The sequence below is a fragment of the Ursus maritimus genome, unplaced genomic scaffold, assembly GCF_017311325.1.
Source record: "Ursus maritimus isolate PB19 unplaced genomic scaffold, ASM1731132v1 scaffold_24, whole genome shotgun sequence".
NCBI classification, from domain to species: domain Eukaryota; kingdom Metazoa; phylum Chordata; class Mammalia; order Carnivora; family Ursidae; genus Ursus; species Ursus maritimus.
The window spans coordinates 27,678,809-27,694,233 of NW_024424897.1; positions in this window are offsets into that span (position 1 = coordinate 27,678,809).

Below are 15,425 nucleotides of genomic sequence, written 5' to 3' on the forward strand. Positions count from 1 at the left end.
TAAGCAACTATTAATCATCTATCTCTCTTTGTAGATTTGCTTTTTCTGGAAATTTCTTATAAATGTAATGTTATAAATGAAGTATTCAACTGCCCGTTTCTTAAATCTGTTCTCTTCAGTGTAGCTAGAGTTGTATTTCTAAAACATAGATCTCATCATTATATCCCCCTGATTATACCTTTTAGTGTATTTTCTCTTTCTAGATATCTGAAATCTGTTACATATAGAATATGAGAGCCCTTTCCTTGTCTGACTAGAGCTAAGAGGCTCATCCCATCTCCAAATACTCCCTTCCATTCCAGGCGTAGATTTGTAACACCTATTTCTATTATCTTTCCAGATTCTCAAATATCTCTTCATCTGTGAGGCCATCCCTGACCCAACATGGTATTAAGTACTTTTTATTTGGTACACAATTACTTCTAATTCTTATTTAGACCACACTGTATTTCAATTAATATTTAAATATGTCTTTCTTCCTACATGGTGAACTTTTTCAGAGTAGGGATCAGGACTTTACAAACCTTTCCTCTTGCTATAGCAGAGCTCCTTGTCCATAAGAGACACTAGATGAATGTTTACTAGGTGAATGAATGAATGAATGAATGAATGAAAATTTAAAGGAGTATATTCATGTGACAAGGAAAAAGGAAAATGAATAAATTGTCCCCGACAATTGATCATCTGCATTCAAGTCAATGCTCTGGATCCTGAAACTTATTAGTAATAATTAATAGGAAACAACACAGGTGATTGTTTCAGAACTGCTCTCTACTTTGCTCTCTACTTTCCTGCTGGACAAATAATTGGGTTTTCATGGTGTATATATTGTGGTTAATAATTTCCTTTGGCTGGGCTCTTGCAATTTTTCTAACAGAGCAGAATCAAACTACAGCCAGAATACGGTGAGGAGCTCTTTAAACCATTACTGAAATTGCCATTAAAATTCAGCTGCAGGACAGGATCTTAAAAGGAGCTTGTCAGTTATAGGACCCAGGCTTATCACATTGAGAAACCATTGAAACTATTCAAATTCTCTCCCCATCACTTGTAGGCAGAAGAATAATTTTCACATCAGCTACTTTATTCTGGCTACATGTACAGAACCAACACATTGAAGACCAAGTTTAATTCATTCATCCTCAAGAGGAACATAAAGACTATCTGTTGAGATATTGAATTCAAAAGCACACTCCAATCAAAAATAGTTTGGTTTTATCTTTTATGCATACATATAACACCATGATACATATTCAGCAAAGACATCTTACTGTTTCTGTCATATCCAAGGATATAAAACACAGAACACAGTTATTCCAGCGATAGTGTCTTTCAGCTCTTTCTGTAAGCCTGCATATGTATGTTTTCATGGACAGACTGCAAGTTCGAGATCTTATATTCTGTCATTTTTAATGTCAAATGTGCCCAGTATCAAACATAGCAAGCTTTATCACATCCTTATAAAATTACTGGCAAGGCTTCCTGTTACTTTTTTATTGCTACTGTCACAAATTACCACAAACTTAGTGGCTTATAACGACATCCATTCATTATCTCTCAGTTTCATGGTGAGAAGTCTCAGCGCAAGGTGGCTCAGGTGGATCCTCCGTGCAGAGTTTCCTGAGGTCTAACTCAAAGTGCTGCCTGAGCTGCCCTCTTACCTAGTAGCTCTGGGGAAGACTCTGCTTCCATATGCAGTCAGGTTATTGGAAGAATTCAGTAATTCAAATTCATTTTTAAGCAAACGAGAGCTTGTTGAATCCCTTTCTTCAAATCTCTGACTTCCTCTTCTGCTACCAGCCAGAGAAAAACCTTGTAAGGACTCGTGTGATTAGATTAGGTCCACTTGGATAATCCAGGATAATCTTACAATGTTACAGTCAAGTAATTGATAATCTTACTTAGGTCTTTGAAGTCCCTTTTATTATGTATTTGCAGGAGTAACACAAGGGGATCGAGAGTCTGGGGGCTTAAATTCTTCCTACTACTGGCTCTTAACTGGAAATGAATATAAGGAATTATATTGAACATGAAGTTCTTTCATTATTTTTAAAATTGTTACCCGAGGAGCCAGTTGATACCAACAAGAGCTCAATGAAGCTTACATTTACTGTGATTACTTCTGGGTGCATGTCTTCACCTTTGAACCACCAGCAAGACATCTGTAGTACAATAAAGAATGCAAATAGGGATATTGGGCTTGGTATTGACACTTTACGTGTACTTGTTAAGGATATCATCGATAGCCTCTGTTGAGTCATTGGGTTTTAGAAGTCACTACTTCCCCTTGCTAATGACTCCATGCAATATGTTTAGTGAAAGTAAGTTTAAAAAAAGCTTTGCTTTTGCACTTTTAGCAAAATATAGTGAGAGCACTAAAATTTTTCTCTCCACCTAAGGATATTTGAATTTATGCATATTATCCATAACAGACAGTAAGTGTGCTCTGCTCAAGTGAAAGTGACATAACCAGCAGAATTTGATTACAAGATGCAATAGAAAATAATTATTACAGCCTGGGTTTAATTTAGATTGCACTTTAGCATCCTAAAGATCTTTTCATATATAGCACATTAAAAGCTGAAATTAATGAAACCTACACAAATGGTCTTATTGTTCCTCAAAGAAGTATTCCTACCTTCACCTTGTATATTGTCTAACAAAGGCTCAACAATACTGCTTAAAGATTTGATGAATTGACATTTTTCTCTTCACTTCTTGAAATCCAGAAGTGTTAACTCAGATTGTTTTAACACATACTAAGTATATGTCTGGCACTCTTTAGGGTTGATGAGTGTTTCTGACATAATATTTTCAATACCTTTTGCTGTACTAACTACAAGAGGAAAATTTAGTCTCAGAGAGTGGCAGAATTTGGACTTTTGTACCGAAGCCTAAGTCTGTCTCCTTCTGACAGATTGCCTCTAGATTTGGGGGGTTAGAAAGTCTGCTGGGTTTGGCCATTGGGAGTCAATTAGGGATGGTGTAACCGGGTGATGGGTATTAAGGAGGGCACGTGTTGTGATGAGCACTGGGTGTTAGATACAACTGATGAATCATTGAACACTACATCAAAAACAAATGATGTACTTTATGTTGGCTAATTGAACATAATAATAAAAAAATAGAAGATGAATTTAAAGAACAGATAAGCAGTAGAGATGAAAGCCACTCTGAGGGCAGGAGGTTTCACCTAAGTGGATTTCGGAAAAATGGAACCAAATGATCTCTTATAAGTTTAGCAACCAGAAAACAAGAGATAAGGTGACAGAATGAGGAAGGAAGGAAGGACGCAGAACGTTTCTGTTTCTGCATTTCTTTTTCTTCTCTAATCAGGATTATCTGAGAATGTTGGTAGCCAGAGAACAAGCAACAGAAAGAGAATTTCCAGAGAAGAGTGAAAGATGGAGCAAGGTCGGTGAAGAGATAGAAAAGAATAAAATCAAGAAACTTAAGTGAAGAAATTTTCCTTAGAAAAGAGAAAGGACATTTGTCATTTTAAAAGAGGAGGGTTCCTTTGATAGCTTGCACTGCATAAACTTTACTATTTAGTTGGAACCCAGGAGGTAGAAGGACCTATGAAAACAGTGTCTTTTGCATTTCATAGATGCCAGTTAGGGATGACAACACCCCTATCTATGTAGAAGAAGACTGATTAGTGTATTAGTTACAAGTTCAGGTGCTTTAGTCGGACTAAATATAAATCCTGGCTCTGGCATGTCAACTACTGAGATAAATTTCACATATCATAAAATCAACCCATTTGAAGTATACAATTCAGTGTTTTTAGTACATTTACAGAGTTATGTGCAACCATCACCACAACCTAATTTTAAACATTTATGGCATCCCAGAAAATAACCCATTAACCATCGTTATCCTTTCCCTCCTCTTCTCCCAGTTCTGGGTCCCAGCCCCTGGCAACCACTAATCTACTTTCAGTTGTTACAGATTTGTCTATTTATGGCATTTTACATAAAAGGCATCATGCAATATGTAGTCTTTTGCGAAGGTTTCTTGCACATACAGTAATGGTTTCAAGGTTCCCCATCTTGTAGTGTGTATCAGAACGTCATTCCTTTTTATTTCCGTATAATCTTCCATTTTATGCATGTACCCTATTTTGTTTATTCATTCACCAGGTGATGCACTTTTAGCTTGTTTCCATTTTTTGGCTTTTATAAATAATGTTGCTATGAACATTTGCTATAAGTTTTGTATGGACATGTTTCATTTCTCTTGGGAATATACTTAGGAATGAATTGCAGAGTCATATGATAATTATAGGTTTTCCGAAAAGGTTTATCATTTACTCTTATATGTTATTTAACATCACTGAGACTCAGGCTCCTGATCTCAGATGGGATGCAGAATTGTACTTATTTCCTAGGATTTGAGGGAGGATTAGATTATATAAGTCATGTAAAACTTGGCACATAAAAAGTGAGTAGGAGAATACTTTTATTTTTACAACATGACTGGGTACAGTAACAACAAAAAATTTTCTGGTGTCTATGGTGTGTGTGTGTGTGTGTGTGTGTGTGTGTGTGTGCAAAAGAGAGAGGGAAAAAATAAGACTGTAATTTGCCAGAAGGCAGTTTCAGTCTGACATGCATGAGTATAACACTACCGTGGCCTCTACACATAATTTCTAGCCATGTCCCTGTTGGATCCCTAAAAGTATTTTTAAAATTTCTCTTTAGAATTTTTTACTGGTCCAGATATCTCTCGCTTTTGAATTAGCCATTATCACCTCACCTATTCATTCCTGTCTTTGTTCATCCACCTAAAACTAATTCTTTGCCATCCTAAACCATCCACTAACCCTGTGAGCCCCTGGTAACCATCCACTTCTAGCAAGGAGTCTTCGGTCTCAACTTTCATCATGGTAATGACACTCCCTCCCTCCGCTTTATCTTTTTCTGAGCATTCGCATATCCAAGTCTATACCAAGATGCTTTTGGCAAACAATTTGCATTCCTGTTCTTACCTTTCCCAGACCACTCCTAGGAAGTGAACATGGGAAAGACAATAATGTGTCAACCTTCAACATGACTAAGAGAAAAAAATGAAAAACAAAACCAATAAACGGGTCATATTAAAAACCTAAAAGCAGATTAAAATTACTGAGTTATTTATCTGTTTGCCTTCCATTTTCTCCACATAAAGTATTTCTCATGGGGTGTTCTTATAGTAAGAGCTTGAGTCATTGTAGAGCTCAGATATCTGCCCAGAGTTTATTATATTTTGACTGTTGGCATTTCCTGGATTATGTTGCCTTTGTGTTTTAGCTCTTCAGGATATTTATGCCACTTCAGAATTATATTCGAATTCCTTAACCTAGTGCAGAAGGCCCTTTGTGATCTTGGTCCCTGTGTACCTTCTGTCTACCTAGTTCAGACTCACATGCCACACTTCAAACTGACAGGAAGAACTTCTGGCTCCCCCTGAGTCCTGGGCCATGTTCTCTTCCTATCTTATCACATGCGGCAATTTCTCTCAGGAATATCCTTCCTGGGGCTTAAACATTGTCTTGACAGGGGCACTCTGAGTAAGGAGAAAATGAATTCTTGTAGCACGTTAATTCAGATTCATATTCAGGGACGACATTAGAAATAAGTGATATATCAAGTACAAGGTAACCACATAAGGACATGTCATACAGGTTATGGCCAGGGATCCTCATTAGCATGTTCAGGTTTTTCCTTTCTTTCTTTCTTTTTTTTTTTTTTAACTTGGCCTGTTTAGCCAACATCCCAGTTGTTCTCCTTTTCTCCAGTGACTTGCTCAATTCTCTCCCTCCATCTCTCCATATGTTGTTTCCTCCCTCCTCTCACACACAGGCATCAGGGTGATTGTTGTCCCACTTAAATTATTCCAATTGGTTCCCGGGAGGAACATAATCCCCTTGGTGTGGCCACTCCACTCTTCATGATCTTGTTCCTCTGTCAACCCCAGCCTCATTTTCCACCAAGTTTTATGTGTGTACTGAATTGTAGTCATACTGAACCCAACCTGTTCCCTCCTGACTCATGACTTTGTGCCCTTGCACATCCTTCTTTCTAGAATTGTGCCATGTGGTATTCTAGGCACTAGAGATTTGCAGTAAATAAAACAAAGTCCCTGTTCTTTTGGTACCTGAATCAGTTCCAAAATCTCACTCCATCTGCCCATCTTGTGTTGCCCTATTATATAGCATTTACTGCTTTTTGACTCTATACTGTTGGTCTTCTCTTCGAGATGGGGCTTCCTTGAATATGGGGATTTTATGTCTTTTATAGCTATACCCTAGGACTTTATATAAAGAGTTTGGGACATAATAAATACTCAACGAAGGATTGCTAAAACACAGTGAATTAGGACTGAGGATTCCAGGACTCTCAGCCTTAATAGACTCAATCTAACTTGGGCTAATGCTTGACTAGATTAGCTAAGTAGGTATCCAAGCCAGACAGGACCATAGAATGAGGTTAACAAGGCCCCGCGGGTCTCAGCAAAGGGAGTCATGCAGTGAGATAGTCAGCACCACTAATTAGGATGTAAGCAATGTTTACTCTATCTTCTCATCGTGCTTCACTTCTGTGAGCATATTTCCTCACGGAATGGAGGGGGTGGGATTAGACAGTCCCTTGGTCTCTTTCGTCTTTACTACCCTGTTGATGAAATGAATTGGTTAAAAAAAAAAAAGGCATTGTATTGTTTCAAAACTGTAAATGCAACTGCCATAGTGAAAAGGCGAACTGTATGTTCAGGACGTGTAGAAACATGGAGACACTCCATCCATTTTTGATGTCGGTTTGACAGAGATGTTCAAACACATCTCCTCTTTACTGTTTAGTATTCACTGCCCACTATGAGCAAAAAAATCACGATTTTTTTTTTTTTGGCTCTAGAGTTCAAAGCCACTTCTGTTTTAAATTGTGCTGAGATAAAAATAAGAATAAGGTAAAAAACATAAACTTTTGAGAAAGCAGTGCATTATTAATTACTCTTTGGATGAATTAACTCGGAGAATTTTTTTAATTGATAAAAGTTTATTTGATATATTGTTAAAAACTTCTTACCCTGATATCATTCCCCACACACACACACCCCTGACTGTAATTAATTTTTTTTTTAAGTTGCGTTAGAGCCATAGGAATTTAGAGGAACTAAGGACATTAGAGAGTATTGAACTGAACCCACAGTCAATGAAAACTCCCCATGTACAGAAACCTTTACAGCTGTCAATCTGGTTATCTCAGAAGTTAGGGGATCAAACCGTATAATATACCAACTCATTTTTGTTCAACAATTCTAATGGCCATAAAGAATTTCTTTGTGTGGTATCATGGTGTGCCTTTCTGTACCCCTTGCTTATTGATCTCAGGATTTTTCCCTCTTTATCCTAGATCCGCCCTGTGGTATTAGTCATAATGCATTCAATCTGTCTTTCAAATATTTGAGAACAGTAACTTGTCACATGTTTTTCTTCATTTCCTCCTTTATTTCAGCAAAAATCAATTGAATACATATGTTTTGTAAAGACGTCTCCCTGTCTTGGCTAAAAACCTGGGTGGGATGACATAACCCAGGACAACTCTGTAATTTATATTAACTATAACTTGTTAAAGGATATGGTAGCCATTATAATGCATGCTCAAGGGGATGATCCTTAGGAGTTTGGCAGCTTTGCAAGTAGTCAGGTGGGGACCTGATCCATTTGGGATGGATCAATTGCTTAGCAACATTTAAAACTGTTTTAACTGGGCAGAAGTATATTACTATCAATCGAAATGGATAACCCCATAACCCTTTTATTCTTAACCAGTTGGAAAACAAAACCTGAATATTATGGACAGTGCAAGATTTTTTATCTTCAGAATGTTTATCTAAATAGATCATTACTGTGAGAACATTCAAGACAGCATGAAGTAACATGTGAGACCAACAGACTTACTATTTGGGAATATCCAAGATGATGCAAGAGTCAAAACGAATAGAAGATAGACTGGAATACAAGAGAAAGAGCTTATGTGTGTGAACATTAGAGACAGTTGTTCATGCCTATGACCTGTTTTTCACACATTCAGGTACCAGAGCATGTGTCAAGGAAAATATTTTTGAAAGACAGAAAAGAAAAGAAAAGAAAAGAAAGAAAAGAAAAGAAAAGAAAAGAAAAAGAAAGAAAGAAAGAAAAGGAAAGAATGAGGTAGTCAAAAGAGAGAAAAAAGTCATTTCTCATTATCAAACCGTGTTATATTAGATTCACTTAAATTGGTAATTCATGAAGGTGAGGCAGGAAGTGCATACATGCAGAGATATCGCAGAGGAAGGGAACTATTGTTTATTGAGTATGTGGTATGTGCCAAGTATGATGCCAGGGGCTCTGCGTATGCTATCGTTGCTATAATGTCAATTATTATACTAATTAACCTTTATCGGCTATGGCAAAATAGAAATCTGGGGGAAAAAAAGATCAAAAAGCTAGCTATAAAGTATATCCATCCAGTGTTTCTCTTTGTAGTTTCAACCCAGGCAAGATTATACCTTATGCCTTAAATGCTTTCAGGTCATACTGTGTTTTTCTTTTTTAGCACTTAACAATTTTATTCATTAAATGTTTGTATAATTTTTGCTAAAAGCTAGTTGCCCCTGCTAGATTATTAAGTGCGTGCAGGCAAAGACTAAAACATTTTTATTTATTTATTTATTTATTTATTTATTTATTTATTTATTTATTTATTTATTTTGTAGAATTCTCAGGTCCTAGCACAATGCTGAAGCATATTCTGGGTGACTAATAATGAACTATTGAATAAAGGTATAAATCCATTAATTGAGATCTTTGTTAAGTCTGCTGTGTCTTAATGACACCAAAAAAAAAAAAAAAATCACAAACTATACTACTTGATCTATGTAGATTGAAAATACTGTTTTTTTTCTGAATGTAGCAGAATGCCCTGAGTTCCAAACTGAAATTCAAATTTGATTATGTGTGGGTATCTTTTGAATTTGCTTTCTTTTTTCTTTTCTTTTTTTTTTTTTTTTAAGATTTTATTTATTCGACAGAGATAGAGACTGCCAGCGAGAGAGGGAACACAAGCAGGGGGAGTGGGAGAGGAAGAAGCAGGCTCATAGCGGAGGAGCCTGATGTGGGGCTCGATCCCATAACGCCGGGATCATGCCCTGAGCCGAAGGCAGACGCTTAACCACTGTGCCACCCAGGCACCCCTCTTTTCTTTTCTTTTCTCCTTATTTCTACCTTATTTTTAATGAGCTGATATGCAGATTGCAGATGGATTCTATTTAGAGGAGAAGGGAAATATGCATACAATCCTTAGGAGAACAGGTGAAGGAAGGAGTAGGAAAGTCACAGTGCACTGTTACAGATTTGTAATCAGATGGAGTTGGGTTTCAGTCACAGCTCTCATACTGGACTTTTCTCAATTTTTCCAAGACTCAGGATCCCTATCAGTGAAATGGACAGAATACTGTCACACCTATAGCATTATAGAATTATCAGTAATAAAGCCTGATACATGCTAGGTGCTTACATGGGTACCTGGCAATCACTACATACTCAGCAGGTGGTTTGCTATCGCTATTATCATTATTAGATTAATAAGTATTAATGGAGAATAGCATTATAATGGTTTCTGCCTTGTCCCACTGATCTGAGAGACTTCTTTAAAGTCTGAGATGAGAAATACAGGGCCAGAAGCTGCAAAAACTGTTATCCTAAAGTACTCTCTATAATTAGAGGAGCAAGCATTCAACTCTAAGGCCAAGTGACACAATGCAGGGAAAACTTAGAGAGAGAGAGAATATGTTCGCTTCTACCTTGAAGCCAGTATTGCTCCAGGACCTTAGGGTGTTGAGCCCTTGGAAGGGGCAGTTCTTTGATAATAGACATTGACGACAGAGACGATGATGCAGAGCCTTGGCGAGGATATCTGATCAAAAGACTGAGCACAGGACATCACCCAGAGCACCTGAGAAGCCACCCTAAGAATTCCTACAAACAGTGATTTGCAATAAAGTCAGGGTGCTTACAGATGAGTAGGAAGGAGCGGGAGGTTGATGGCCTGTCATCAGGGAGTGGGCTTCTGCGTCATGCATTTCAAGAATTAATATGAATGCAAACTTGCTTACATATTTGTTCCATCGAGGCTGGGTAACAATCTGGTTGCATGAAAAATGAATGTTCCAACTAGAAGAGAGTTAACCTACACCAGAAAGCAGAAAAGGGAAGCTGAAGATGATGCCAAGCCAGTCAATGTCCAGGAGGGAGAATACCTTAGCCTAGTGATACTAGTTATTTGGACTACGAGCCTCGCAGCTTTATCCTGCGTCCTCCCTTCTCCCGCTACCAGGACCATAAGCTCACATACTTGAGAGGTACATCTAAGTGCTAGACAGCACGCTGTTCTCAGAATTTTCCTCCCTCCATACAGCTACCATTCAAAATAGTTTTGTGATGAGTGTGCTTGCTTTGCTTGTCTCTCTATACTGCTGTTTAGTCGATTGTCTCTCAGGAAGCCAGTCAATCACTCTTGCAAGGAAGCTCCTGAATTGGCATCCCAGCACTTCGCCACCCTTGTACTCAGATTTGTGGAAAGCAGACATAGACACGGTTCAGGAGCAGACTACAACCACCTGCTTCAAAAACACTGGCTTTTTGCTATTAATTTTATTCTGAATATTTTAACTTTTCTTTCATTAAAAAGAAAAAAAATATAGTTACATGCATGGCAAGTACATTCACATTTAACCAATACCTATTAGTAATGGGTTCCAAAAGCTTTTACTGAATTTTATAAATTTGTTTCATGTCAACTATAGGTGTTCAAAAAGTACATTTAACCCTTGAGCCAACTACTTAAAACTCACAAGAGCTACTTCCTCTGGGCAATTACTAAAGTATGTTTGAGGAGTCCATGATGTACCAGACAAAGAAAAGGAACAATCTTTGCCTGCTGTCTTTTCCTATAATTGCTGTTTGGCCTTTTTACAAGGTCAAGTTGCACGCAAAACATTAGAGGCCTCTTGCCATCCTTTCTCTGCAATGATTAGTCACAAAGCTTCAGTTCTAACACTTTGGAACTTAAAAGTCTTTATTCTAAAGATGAGTGATACAGTTGAGGTGGGTGGGGAAAGAGATTTGGGGAGGATGACCTAAAACGGGGATTTGAGGTAACTTTCCATTTTAATCAAACGAGTCATGGTGCAGGCCTGAGAAGTATGTCAGTTGACAATACAGACGTGAAAGAATGCTTGTGTAGAGAAGCAGTTGGACTATGACTTTGTCTGTATGCTCTCACATATGAAAACTAGTGTGATCTTGCGTGCAAAACTAAACCGTCCTTCTTTAGAGGATTAAAACAATCCCCGTGCAGAAAATGAACGGCCTGATACATCCCCTCATAAATATTGTGTGGCAAAAAAAAAAAAAAATCATCTTCCAGGCCCCTAAAAGCTGGTTACCAACTTCTGAGGGGAAATCAGGCACCTCTTTAAGTTGTTCTGGGATGTTAACAAAGGTCTTCAGCTCTAACCTTGATTTGGACTACCCCTCCAGGTTGTATCATTACTCTCCACTACAAAGGCATTAGGTCTCCTGCTTTTATTCTGATTGATATTGGAAAGTCAAAACAGATTTTGAACAAGAGACCTTTTTAAAAGGATAACTCTGTTGTTGGTCAAGAATCATCTGTCTGGGAGGTAGTAAAGGCAGGGGTATCAAGATTAGGGGCAAAGAATAAATTTAGGAATGTAATTTAAAGTAATCCAAGAGAAAATGGTGGCTTGATGGTTAAGTTGTGGGAAGTGAATCCTGAATATATATATTTAATGTATTTTGTATTTAAACTCAGTGGGTTTTGTCAATGGATTAGATATTGGAGGGGAAAAGAAAGGAGTTAAGGATGAGTTCTAGGATCATTGCCTGAGCAACCAGAATAATAAAGCTCCCATTTACTAGAACAACCGGAAGGAGCTATTTCTGTATGTGGTGCTGATGGTGGTGGGGAGGTGGGTTGGTGAGCTTTAGAATTTACGTGTTCGACATATGAAGTTTCAGAAGTCTCTTAGATATCCACATGGAGATGTTCAGTCAACAGTTGAATATAAGAAACTACTTTCAGAGAAGATGCCAAGGACCTTTCCTTGATTTTGCCTCCACATCCAGTAGACATTGTCTTGCTGAAACAAAAATTCTCTTGGGGCACCCGGATGGCTCATTCAGTTGAGTATCCAACTGTTGATTTCAGCTCAGGTCATGATCTCAGGGTCCTGGCATCAAGCCCTGCGTCAGGCTCTGAGTTCAGTGGAGAGTCTGCTTGAGAATTCTCTCCCTCTCCCACTGCCCCTCCCCCCTTTCTGAAATAAATTAATTAATTAAAAAACCCCAAAAAAACAAAAAACCCACAAAAATTGTCTTGGATGAAGTTGAACAGGCAAGGAAGACTACTTAAGACTATTACAATAGAGGAGAGAGACCAGAACCGAACTCTACTGGACCAAAAGGCTGCAGAGTTTTAAAGAGCTAGGCTGGGGGTGGGGAGATCTTAGGCCATTTTCTGTTCACTGATTGACTTTATCCAACAAAAAAGTAAACTTTATTTTATATTCATGACAGGAGGCCATCTTAAAACTTGAAACAAAACACCCACCAAAGTTAGGCTCCTACCCTCCCACAGAAACTGGGAATTCCCTTGATGGTTACATTTTAAGGAGATGTCTCCCAGGTCCTGAGAAAGATGTTTTTGTGTTGTAAAACTGGCAAGAGAATTTTAAAAAGGTTTACATCTCAAAGAAGCAGAGAAAGAGTTTATAATTACAAGTTTTCTAAAGTAAATGCTCTAAGAAGAGGGAGGGAAGGGCTTTTGTGGTTAGGCCTCCAGGATTCTGGAAGGGTGGGGCGGTGAGAGGGAGGTCAGCGGCCTAGAGGCTGGAAGAACCAGTTTCAAGTTTAGTCAGGCTGAAGGAAGCATAAAGGCTCTTTCGGTCAGTCTTTAATAGGGTGACCATACAATTTATTGTTTAAAACAATATACTCTGAGAGTAGAATAGGACATTAATATCCGTTAAACTGGATAATAGGATAGGGCAGGGCTGCCCCATCAAACTTCAGTGGGTTGTTATTCCACCTCAACACTCCTCGTGCTGTTTTCATACAACGTAGAAGAGAGGGTATCATAAGACGTACCTGTGAAGATTAATGATACTTACCTTAAAAATACTATCTGACCAAATTGCTGGGGGGGGGATGTATTAATACCAAAGCTTTCTGAAAGATAAATTATGGAGATTATTTGGCTTGGATCCTTCTTCAAGATCCAGCCCAGGTATCACTTTCTGTATCTCTAGAGTTGTCTGTGTATTTCTCAAAAACAGGAGTCAGCATTTTCTGTTGACTTCTCTCTCCCCACAACAAAACTTGAACATGGTGAGACTTCCTCTTTAATCATTGTTACTTCAAAACCTAACAGTGTGCCTAGTACACAGTAGATGCTCAACAAATATAGGTTGATTGGATTAGTGGACAGGGTCACAAAGGGAGTCAAAGTTGGCGCCAACGTGCTAAGCCTCGAAGACTGCAGAAATAGTTGTAAAATGAATAGAAATGGAAATAACAGAAGGCATGGAGCCTGCTGTTTGATTCCATATGGGATTCAGATTATAGTATACAGGCAGGGAAGAAGAGAGACTAATATATTTGCCTAATGGTATCCATAATGCTATTTGTTGCATTACGGTCTATATTTTCTTCCTGTGGAATGTGCTTGTTTCCCATTAGTGCTTCATGAATTAACCATAACTGCCACCAATGTAATTAAAATATTGATTGCCAAGAGGAAGTGAAGATTCAGCATTAATTCATTCAGCAAAAACTTATTGAGTCCTATTAGATGTCATTCCTTGCAATAGGCTCCAGGAATATATATAATAGCAAGTAATTATCTTGGCTGCACCAACTTGGGGGTAGAATTGCATTACAAAATAGTACAAAACATCATTTTATGACTCCAAACTCACCAAATATATTGCAAATTATCTTCTCTGACTAACCCTGGTTCCCAGCAGCAGTACTCTCTGGTACATTTCACAAATGGCGTTTGCATGGAGGTATGTAGTTGCCATATCACTGTGCCATGGCATTCTCTCAGCAGGGTTCCCAGGGGCCATGCCACTGCCCAGAGAACCCACAAACTCATAGTGGCACACAGTACCAATATTGTGCCTATGCCAGTTCCAGGGGGCCCCCTTGTAGCAGAAACATAATTTATCTTTCTGTGCATCTGCTGTTATCTTTCACTTGAATTCATATGTTTTTCCTACACCTGACTCTATCTGAAGAGGGTGAATTCTTTCCCCACCTGTGCTGTGGTGAACCTGGTTTATAATATTCACAATAGGTATCATTTATTGAGAATATACTATGTAACAGGCATAATCTTTGCAATAACTCAGTGAGTTTGGCATTGTTCTCTCTAGTTTACATACAAGAGTTTAAATCACTTTCTCAATAGCTAACATTCTTACTTCAGAGTCCGCGTTCTTAAATGTGCTCCATACCTAGAAATTTGCTGTCAGTCACTACTGCTCAGGCATTGTTCCTTACCATCAAACACCGTGGCATTTTTGCTAGGAGCACCCAGGTGATCGCACCACTCCTGCACTCCAGAAATACCCAGAAATGGCCTATTAAGTTGAATCTGCACCATCAGGCCAACTGCAGGGAGCACCCTTATAACACAGATAGGAACGACACATGGACAAAGAGTCCATTGTCTTCAAGAGTATTAAGTAATACAATAAATGACAAAATATTATTGACAGCAAAGGCATTGAGGCCTGATGCTATGGAGAAAGTGTTACCCAATTCAAATGAGTTATGGGATGATTGTCCCAGGTATAGAGAGGTTGGGGAAGCCAACATCTGTAACGTAACACTGGGGCAGAAGTTGGGGAAGCCTTATCTCTAGGTAAGAGATAAGGCTGAAAAATTAAGTTGAGACAAGATCGTCCAGTGTTTTGAATGCCGTGCTTGTGTTTGGGCTTTATCATGTTGCAGTGAAAATGTGATTAAGGTCTTTATATGATTAGATATGTGGTTTTGAAGAATTGAGAAAGACTTCTCTAGTGGCAGTGTGGAGGATGGAGAGAATCAGGGTGCCCAGTCTGGTGGCTGCAATTATTGTACAAGCAAGAGAAGGGGAGAGCTGATCTACAGCAGTGGCGGTGGGAAGTAAGAGAAGTGAAAGAATTAGGTGGATGTTTCTGGAGGAGATCTATCCGACATAGTTACCTATTGAATGTCAGTCATGAAGAAGAGGAAATTGTCAACGATGCCTGAAATTCCTTTTGATTCCTTACAATAGTTCCTTCATAATGATAGCAACCCCCTGCACAATGTGGCCTCCAGTCATTCCCTGACCTCA